Source organism: Caretta caretta, chromosome 3 (genome assembly GCF_965140235.1).
Source record: "Caretta caretta isolate rCarCar2 chromosome 3, rCarCar1.hap1, whole genome shotgun sequence".
NCBI lineage: Eukaryota > Metazoa > Chordata > Testudines > Cheloniidae > Caretta > Caretta caretta.
The window spans coordinates 199,658,613-199,668,626 of NC_134208.1; positions in this window are offsets into that span (position 1 = coordinate 199,658,613).

The following is a 10,014-nucleotide window of genomic DNA, read 5'->3' on the forward strand; positions in this document are numbered from 1 at the left end:
TTCAGTATTCTTCTTCCTGTTGGCAATGACGGCACCATAAGATTTTTGAAACAACCAACTTTTGTTCAATGTCTTGTAGATAGGCCAAAGAGAAACAACAGTAGTTTATCTTTTTTCTGTTCAAATTTGGTATCAGAAAATAGATACTCCATTTTACCTTTTTCCAGAAGTACAGGATAAGTATGTAGTCTAATAACATATAGTCATGCCTTTTTTTTTTTTTTGTATTTTTGTGCCTGCTTATAACAGAAATGCTTGATTCTGATTACATGGTTGCATTGATTATGATATCAATGTTTTATGGAAAAAATTCTTAATAAATTTATTTTTAAAAAACTGGCCTGAATTAATTTTGAAGGTAATGTCACTGCATGCTTAGAGCTGTTTTTCCATTGTGACAAATCTGCAGGCACAGATCTGTAAGGACAAATTCTCTGGTGTAAATTAGTGCAGCTCCACAGAAGTCACTGGAGCTGTGCCAGATTACACCAGCAGAGAATTTGGACCATAATTGGGACAACCAGATAGATTAATCTCTGTGCCTAGCAGTTTAGAATATGCATTTTACCTCCCTGCTTTTTTACGGTCTCTCAGTAGCAGACTACGGTTGCATCAGAATTTTCTATTTTACAGGGTCTGTACCTCAAGTGTCTCACCATTTTTTGGAACCCTTTTTTGTTAACCTGCTATGGAGAATTTGAACCAAATTTCAGATGCTAATTAATATGTTTGTGAAATTATCTCCAACCTGTGTTTTGTGTTTGTATGTTGTTTTTTAGGGAATTATAGAAAATCTGACCACTGGAAAAGCTTGATTCTTCCCCACCTCCACCCCTCACACAGTACACATTTACTGCTCCCTGCTGCTGCCTGAGTAGTAACATTGTGACTTGAGAGAGAATCAGCCACTCATCACTCCCTCCTTCAGTTCATTTGCGTACTTGGGGAGAGTCAATAATATCCTGGTTGTCATAGCTATGGCTGCTTTTGACAGCTGATTTCCTCAGACTATTCTAACATATTTCAAAGAACCCCCAACCCTAGGAGAGTGCATCCCATGCCTTCCAATCGGCGGAGTCTCCTTCTGCTCCCTTCCCTCAGACGTATCATCTGGTCCACTCTCCGCATTAGTACCTGTGGAGAGAACATGAAAACGGTTACTTACCTGTATCTGCCCTGCTGGTACATGGACGTTCCCCTTTTTTCTTCTGGAGGTCACATGATGCCAAATTTCTTCACCATCCTTTTGTCCCCGATGTGCAGCCTGCTCTGAATCTTCAGAATCTTGTGCCCGTAGAAGCCTATCCTGACATCCGTCCAGGTAATAATAAGGGCAATGCACTAAGCTCAAAAGGATTTTTATGTTGAGATGTATTGGACCAGATCCTCAGCTGATGTAAATAAATGCAGCTTTTCCAAAGGGGAGCTACGTTGATTTACACAGTTGAGGATCTGGAGACAATGAAGAATGGCAAGATTTTAGGCGGAAAAAAACGACTATTGAGGTTTTTGTAAATACCAGTATTTGAGGTAATGTCCCTCTTACTATGATTTTGGCTCTTAATTGGAGAATTCTCCCCTGTGGGAACTGTTCCTCTGGACTTGATAGGGGTGAATATGCTACTTGGTTATTTCAGATTCTTTTTATTGTGGATTTCATGGAAACAGTTTCAAAATGACCCTTTTTGCCATCTGAAATGTTTTGGTGTCTAGCGGTTTCTATTTGTGTGCAATTAACCCCGCAAACATTTCTTGTTTGAGTTCAATCTTTCTGAAAACAAGCAGGATTTTAAAAATGGTTTGTGAAATAGTTAAATTGGCCCCTTAACTTTTTCCCCCTTCACCCTACCTTCAACTTATGTTTACTACCTTGTGGACCAAAGGAAAGCCCTGACGATTTGAATTCCAGCATATGGGTAGTGCTCCCTTGGTGATTTTGTTGTTGTTAACCAGTTTATTTGAGCATAAGCTTTCGTGAGCTACAGCTCACTTCATCGGATGCTTATGCTCAAATAAATTGGTTAGTCTCTAAGGTGCCACAAGTACTCCTTTTCTTTTTGCGAATACAGACTAACACGGCTGTTCCTCTGAAACCTGTTGTTGTTAGTAAGCAACTGAAGTATTTGTTTGCTTTGTAATATAAACCAAATAGCAAATCAAGCAGAAAATGAGTAGCAAGTACTTAAGTTTTTTATTTTGGTTACATGCCTATACAATCTGTACATCACTTACCAGTGCGGGTAGACAGACATGCACTAACTCTGCTCAAGCTAGCATGCTAAAAGTAGCAGTGTAGCAGGGAGTAGTGCGGGTGACTGCTTGGGCTAGGAGCCCAAGTATGTATGCAGGAGTCCGGCCTGTTTGTACTCCAGGCTGCTATCCCATTGTGCTACCCCCAGCTACACAGCTATTTTTAGAGCACTAGCTTGAGCGGGGCTAGAGTATCTCTGTCTGTCAGAGCTGGGAAGCACACTCCCAGCTGCACTATTGATGGACCCTGAGAGCAGCACACTGCTGCTGGAAGCCTGGCTTCGTATCCAGCTCTGGCACGGGACACTGAGCAGACCACCTTCCCCCGCTGTTCAGCTCCACTGTGAAGCTGTATGTCTAATGTTCTCCCCCTCCCTCTAGGTGAGAACAAAATGAACTGGCCCAATTGAGTGTGAAGCCATAGCACCGTCACTGGACTAGCAGGACAAATATTAACTCCCAGTGCTGACTGGGGAGTTACTGTCCGCAGACTCAAATGGGGTGCAGAGGTGACCCTGCAAACAATGCTCTTTTCCTGGACAGCTGGGAAAGCATGCCTGAATTTCCATGCTGGAGAAGGCAGGGCTGGAAGGACACTCATTGTGGTCACACTGAAGGCAGTGACAAAATTTGCATTGGGCCTAATCCTGCTACCAATTAAGCCATACTTGGTTTTTATTTTATTTTAGAAGAAAGGAGGATTATCAAGGATAAGTGCTGAAGACAGACATGTACCGCAACAAAGCATGCCACAAAGTCCCCTAATCATGGCTCTGCGCATTAAGTGATATAGACCCAAAAGAAATTATACAATGACAGCAATAGATGGTTAAAATTATTAAAAAAAAAAAAAAAGGCAACCAGATGAAGTGCATGTAAATACAAACTGGAAATTGATTAATATAAATCAGCAAACACACAATTACACTCATCAGGCTGTTTTCTAGTAGACCGGTTGGTGCCATGGTAGCTGCTCTTCTTTCTTAATGAGCCTTTGCTACTAGAAGACTCATTGTCTGGTATGTAGGGGTATCAGATGCATTTACTCACATGTTGCATGTTAATAAACCTATGGGCAGTGCTCCCTATGTGATGTTGTTGTTTGTTAGTGAGCAAGGGAAGTGTATGTGTTCTTTTTAGTATAAACCAAAATTGCAAACCCCAAGCAGAAACTGAGTAGCAAACACCTTAGTTTTTGATTTTGGTTAGGCGTATATATAATATGCGCACCGCCCATGCTTTTTGAACTCTCTGACAGCAGCTACTCTTAATGTTGTAAAACTATCACCATGTCTGCCTCCAAATTTGCACCAGTTTCATTAAAGAGGTGTTTTTAAACAGACTGTAGCAAAACTGGCACAAAACGGTGTGTATGCACTTCTATTTTAATTTAGGAGTGGCTTGTTTGGTTTTAGCTTAAGTCTGCAAGAAATTGACTTAAGCAAAATCAATTCCTTACAGAGTTGATCTAAACTGAAATAAGATACTTGTAAAGAAAAGTAAGTGTCCATATCAAGTTGTGCACCAGTTTAACAAAGTCTTGCTAAACTCATTAAATTATGCTGCTTTCTTGTAAAAACGCTTGTAAAAATATCTTCATTCAAAATGCAGTTTCTATCATCTTTTGCTTCTATCTGCTCATATTTTGATTTCATGCTTAACACATTTTATAAATCCCCTTTTATGAAAAAATAGGTGAAAAATGCTTTGTAGTCTTTAGAATATGCAAAATCAGTTGCATTAATAGTGCTCTAAATGTTCATGTATTTTCTCTTCTCCAAGGTACAGCTGTATTAATCCAAATACTGGGCTGAACAAGCAGTGAATAAGGTGAACTCATCGGGGGGGAGCTATTTTGATGTTAAATAGATTTTTTTTTTCTATTTTGTAAAGAGGAAAAGGAAAATTGTTCTTGAATATAGCAAATATTAGGAGTAATGGCACAGCAGAAAAGGCACAAAAACAGTCCCTACCCTGGAGCCTTACGATGTAAAAGATAAAGAGGAGGCATGTCACACACTAGGAGGCCTGGAAGATGGTGGTAACTAAGGGCTTATCTACACCACGCTTTTAGTGTGTGTAAGGGCTTTTAGTGTGTGTAAATGCTCTTTTTTGGGTGGCTTTTGCCGACAAAATACTTCCAGCCCCATGAGCAGCGTTAGCTTTGTCGGCAGGAGGGCGCTCCAGCCAACAAAGCCACGTTCATGCTGCCCCTTGCATCGGCAAAACTTTTGTCTTTTGCAGGGGGGCTTTTTTAAGTACCTGTCAAGGTTCCTTCCCCACTCTGAACTCTAGGGTACAGATGTGGGGACCTGCATGAAAGACCCCCTAAGCTTTTTCTTACTAGCTTAGGTTAAAAACTTCCTCAAGGTACAAACTTTGCCTTGTCCTTGAACCCTATGCTGCCAAGCGTAACCGCCAAGCGTGTTAAACAAAGAACAGGGAAAGAGCCCACTTGGAGACGTCTTCCCCCCCAAAATATCCCCCCAAGCCCTACACCCCCAATTTGCATAGGTGAACACAGACCCAAACCCTTGGATCTTAAGAGCAATGAAAAAGCAATCAGGTTCTTAAAAGAAGAAGTTTAATTGAAGAAAAAGTAAAAGAATCACCTCTGTAAAATCAGGATGGTAAATACCTTACAGGGTAATCAGATTCAAAACATAGAGAATCCCTCTAGGCAAAACCTTAAGTTACAAAAAGACACAAAAACAGGAATATACATTCCATTGAGCACAACCTATTTTACCAGCCATTTAACAAAAGGAAATCTAATGCATTTCTAGCTAGATTACTTACTAACGTAACAGAAGTTCTGAAGAGCATTCCCGATCTGTTCCCGGCAAAAGCATCACACAGACAGACAGACCCTTTGTTTCCCCTTCACCCCCCACCCCCAGCTTTGAAAGTAACTTGTCTCCTCATTGGTCATTTTGGTCAGGTGCCAGTGAGGTTATCCTAGCTTCTTAACCCTTTACAGGTGAAAGGGTTTTGCCTCTGGCCAGGAGGGATTTTATAGTTCTGTATACAGAAAGGTAGTTACCCTTCCCTTTATATTTTTGACGGTACCCATAAAAGACAAAAGTTTTGTCGACAACTTCGCAGTGTAGACAAGCCCTTAGATTCTATTAAACATTGTAATAGTGTGTGTGTGTGTTTGGGGGTAGAGAGGGCGTTTTACCACTTCAGGTTAATGTTCGTAGGCACTGTGGAAGAGAAGGAATTTGAATAAGGAGCGGGTAGAGTCCTGACATACTGAAGTTGGTAGGCCATTCCATTCATAGAGGGGTGAAAGAAAGAAAATGGGAGTGCGAAATTGAGGTCAAAGGGGCATCGAGGTTGGCATCTCTGTTGCAGAGCGTATGTCTACACTGCAGTTAGAAGCCTGCACTTGGTCCATGCCAGCAGATTCGGTCTAAGGGGCTTGGGCTAAGGGGCTGTTTAATTGCAGTGTTGACTTTTGGGCTTGGGCCTGCGTTTACAGTCTAATTAAACAGCCTCTAAGCCCGAGCTATCTGACATGGGTCAGCCGCAGGTTTTTAATTGCCATGTAGACATACCCAGAGAAGGGGACTAAGGAGGATAATGTAAATGTTATCCAGTTGTAGGCTGGAGCTATACATGGCCTTGAAGGAGAGAACTAGACATTTAAACTTGGTATGCGGTGGGGGGAGAACAGCTGGAGAAAGTGAGGTGGTGTGATTAGATGAGGAAGATAATTTTAGCAGTTGTGTTTGGGGATAGACTTAGAGGGGGAAGCTATGGACCCAGGGAGACCAATAGTGGGATGCTGCAGAAATAAAGATGGGAGGTGAGCTGGTATGGACAAGTGTTTATCAAGACAAAAAGGAAGGTTCCCATTCTTAATACCTTGTGGAGTCAGTGGCAGCAGGATTTAATACCCCTGGAGCCACTAAGCACGATACGCCATACCAACATTTCTCAACTCCTTCATTTTCTTCATTTAAAAAAAATCTAGCATTTATGGTTATGAAGAATATATTCCAACTGTGAGCTGATGCAACACTGTCTGCTTGGTTTTAAAGTTGTTTACTAAACATGCTTGGTAAACTTATGTCTCCCAAATTAAAGAAAACATCTAAAGATTGATGATGTACAGTATTTAAGGCAGCAGTTGAGTTTTGGAAACTTCATCAACTAGCCTGCACTTTCCTATCCCCTTTTCCTCCTCCTGCCCCATATTTTGTGTGGTTTCAGAGTAACAGCCGTGTTAGTCTGTCTTTGCAAAAAGAAAAGGAGTACTTGTGGCACCTTAGAGACTAACCAATTTATTTGAGCATGAGCTTTCGTGAGCTACAGCTCACTTCATCGGATGCATACCGTGGAAACTGCAGTAGACATTATATACACACAGAGACCATGAAACAATACCCCCTCCCACCCCACTGTCCTGCTGGTAATGGCTTATCTAAAGTGATCATCAAGTTGGGCCATTTCCAGCACAAATCCAGGTTTTCTCACCCCCCCCCCCCCCACACACACACACAAACTCACTCTCCTGCTGGTAATAGCCCATCCAAAGTGACCACTCTCTTCACAATGTGTATGATAATCAAGGTGGGTCATTTCCAGCACAAATCCAGGTTCTCTCACTCCCTCACCCCCCTCCAAAAAACCACACACACAAACTCACTCTCCTGCTGGTAATAGCTTATCAAAAGTGACCACTCTCCCTACAATGTGCATGATAATCAAGGTGGGCCATTTCCAGCACAAATCCAGGTTTTCTCACCCCCCCCACCCCCAACCTGGATTTGTGCAGGAAATGGCCCACCTTGATTATCATACACATTGTGAAGAGAGTGGTCACTTTGGATGGGCTATTACCAGCAGGAGAGTGAGTTTGTGGTGGGGGGGGGGGGTGTGAGAAAACCTGGATTTGTGCTGGAAATGGCCCAACTTAATGACCACTTTAGATAAGCTATTACCAGCAGGAAAGTGAGTTTGTGTGTGTATGGGGGTGGGGGGGGGGGGGGTGAGAAAACCTGGATTTGTGCTGGAAATGGCCCACCTTGATTATCATGCACATTGTAGGGAGAGTGGTCACTTTTGATAAGCTATTACCAGCAGGAGAGTGAGTTTGTGTGTGTGGTTTTTTGGAGGGGGGTGAGGGAGTGAGAGAACCTGGATTTGTGCTGGAAATGACCCACCTTGATTATCATACACATTGTGAAGAGAGTGGTCACTTTGGATGGGCTATTACCAGCAGGAGAGTGAGTTTGTGGGCGGAGGGTGAGAAAACCTGGATTTGTGCTGGAAATGGCCCAACTTGATGATCACTTTAGATAAGCTATTACCAGCAGGACAGTGGGGTGGGAGGGGGTATTGTTTCATGGTCTCTGTGTGTATATAATGTCTACTGCAGTTTCCACGGTATGCATCCGATGAAGTGAGCTGTAGCTCACGAAAGCTCATGCTCAAATAAATTGGTTAGTCTCTAAGGTGCCACAAGTACTCCTTTTCATATTTTGTGTGTGTTTCTATTTGCAAATGAAAGAGAGAAAGCTGTAATGGCCTTGCATCTGTTTAAACTGGGAGGAAAAAACACAACTTGGAGAGACTAGGAAGCTGGACAGCTCTCAAGGGTGTAGGAAGGGATTAATATGCCTTAAGCGTTCTTTAAAACAACATTTATATGATGTATATACAAGCATATGTATGGGAATGTGTATGGCCCCCCATCCAGCAGAGCTCTTAAGCTTATGCTTGGTCCCATTAAAAGCAATTAGACTATTTGTGCCTGAAGTTACCCAAGTGCATGGCTGGATCAAGACCTTAACTTTAACTGCCATTCCTCTGACTTGTGCTTCTTAAATCTACAATAACATGTTTTACAGATAATGCTGATAAACCCCAGCTGACTTTGGGAGACTTGGGCCTATTATGAGATTACTTTTGCTCCTTTCACTTATTTAAAAAACAACAACAAAAATAAGAAATTATATGTTAGGGGAAAAAATTATAATGCAGCATTCAGGTTTCACAACTGAATATTCAACCTTCATTTTTGTATTTCCTGCATTTTGGATATTTAACTGTAAATATGCCCTCTTATGCACATACATTCTTACAGTCTTTAACTGTGATAACATGTTTTAGATTCACATGTATCTAAAGATTGAGGACCGATATGGATTTCAGAACTTATTTAAGATTGGACTTTGGTAATGTATGCAGTTCCTTTTGGGTGCCTGGCTATGCACCTTTAATAGTGAATCAATACACTTGTAAAATTTTAATTATACATAACATGATTCTCTGAAGTTCAGATTATGCTTTTTAAATTTTTTAATAAGCTCTATGGAATCACCATCATCTCCAAAGATTGTGATTTTTGGCTATCGCATGTATTGTTAAATTACCAGATCCTCAGGCAACAAACACACATTTATGCTGATGACGGTGTAACAAATATGCAATTTTTGGCAATATCCTTGCAACACCTTATTGAATTAAGTTTAAGTATCTTTGCAAAGGTTATGTATTGTGCATCTAGATGATCAAAAGACTATGCTGAACAATGTGGCAGACAAGAATGGTCTTTTGGGACAATATGTGTGAAGTGGATTTCCTGGGAAACGTCTAGGGTAAGGTAAATACAAATTCCCCACCCCCAGTTATGCAAAACACCAGCCTTTTGAAGCTAAACCCTGGGGAGTGGGTCTTTGTCTGGTGATCCAATGTTACATAAAACCAGGATTTCAAAGGCTCAAGCTTTATAGATAGGGCCCTACCAAATTCACGGCCATGAAAAACGTGTCACAGACTGTGAAATCAAACATCTCCCATGAGATCTAGCTATTGCAGGAGAGGTGGAGAGGCAGGGCTGGGGGCGCCCCAGACGGGGGCACTGGGCTCAGAGCGGTCATGCAGGGGAAGGAAGAGCAGTTGCTCTTGCGGGGATATCAGACTCACGGGTCTAGGTACCTCCCCCAGTTGCAGGAAGGTCCACAGCTGTGCTGCCTTCAGAGTCCAGAGGGGCTGTGAAGGCAGCGCAGAGGTGAGAGTGGCAATCCTGCGTCACCCGCTCTCCAACAGCTTTGTGAGCCTCCATGACTCCCTTTTGGGATGAGCCCCCCGCCCCGGTTACAACACCATGAAATTTCAGATGTAAATATCATCTGAAAGCCTGAAACTGACTAATTTTAAAATCCTATGACCATAAAATTGACCAGAAGGGACCCTGAATTTGGTAGGGCCCAATACTGTATAAAGGAAAGACTGAACTATTCATGGGGGTGCTTGTTAAACTCCAAAAACCCCCTTTGTGGAGTTTGAAGGACTGGCTCCTACCAGAGCCCTTGTTGGCGATCATGGCTAATCTCTTATAAACTTATTAAGATACTTGTAGGTTCTCTTAATGTTTTTAATATATTTTCTCTGTAATGCCTTCACCTTTAGAATGTGTGTGCTTTCTTCGAAAGAGCTGGGTGGGACTCATAACTATGGCAGTTATGTTGATCATAGCCCTTGGAGAGAAAGCAAAGTGCAGACATTGGCCTGTTTAGGCGGTCTGGCTTCCTGGGAATATCAAAATGTAGGCGGGGAACTGCGTAGCCTGCAAAAACCCTGGTCAAGATGGGGAGAGATGCATGTGGTTTGAGCATTGGCCTGCTAAACCCAGGGTTGTGAGTTCAATCCTTGAGGTGGCCATTTAGGGATCTGGGGCAAAAACTGGGGATTGGTCCTGCTTTGAGCAGGGGGTTGGACTAGATGAACTCCTGAGGTCCCTTCCAACCCTGA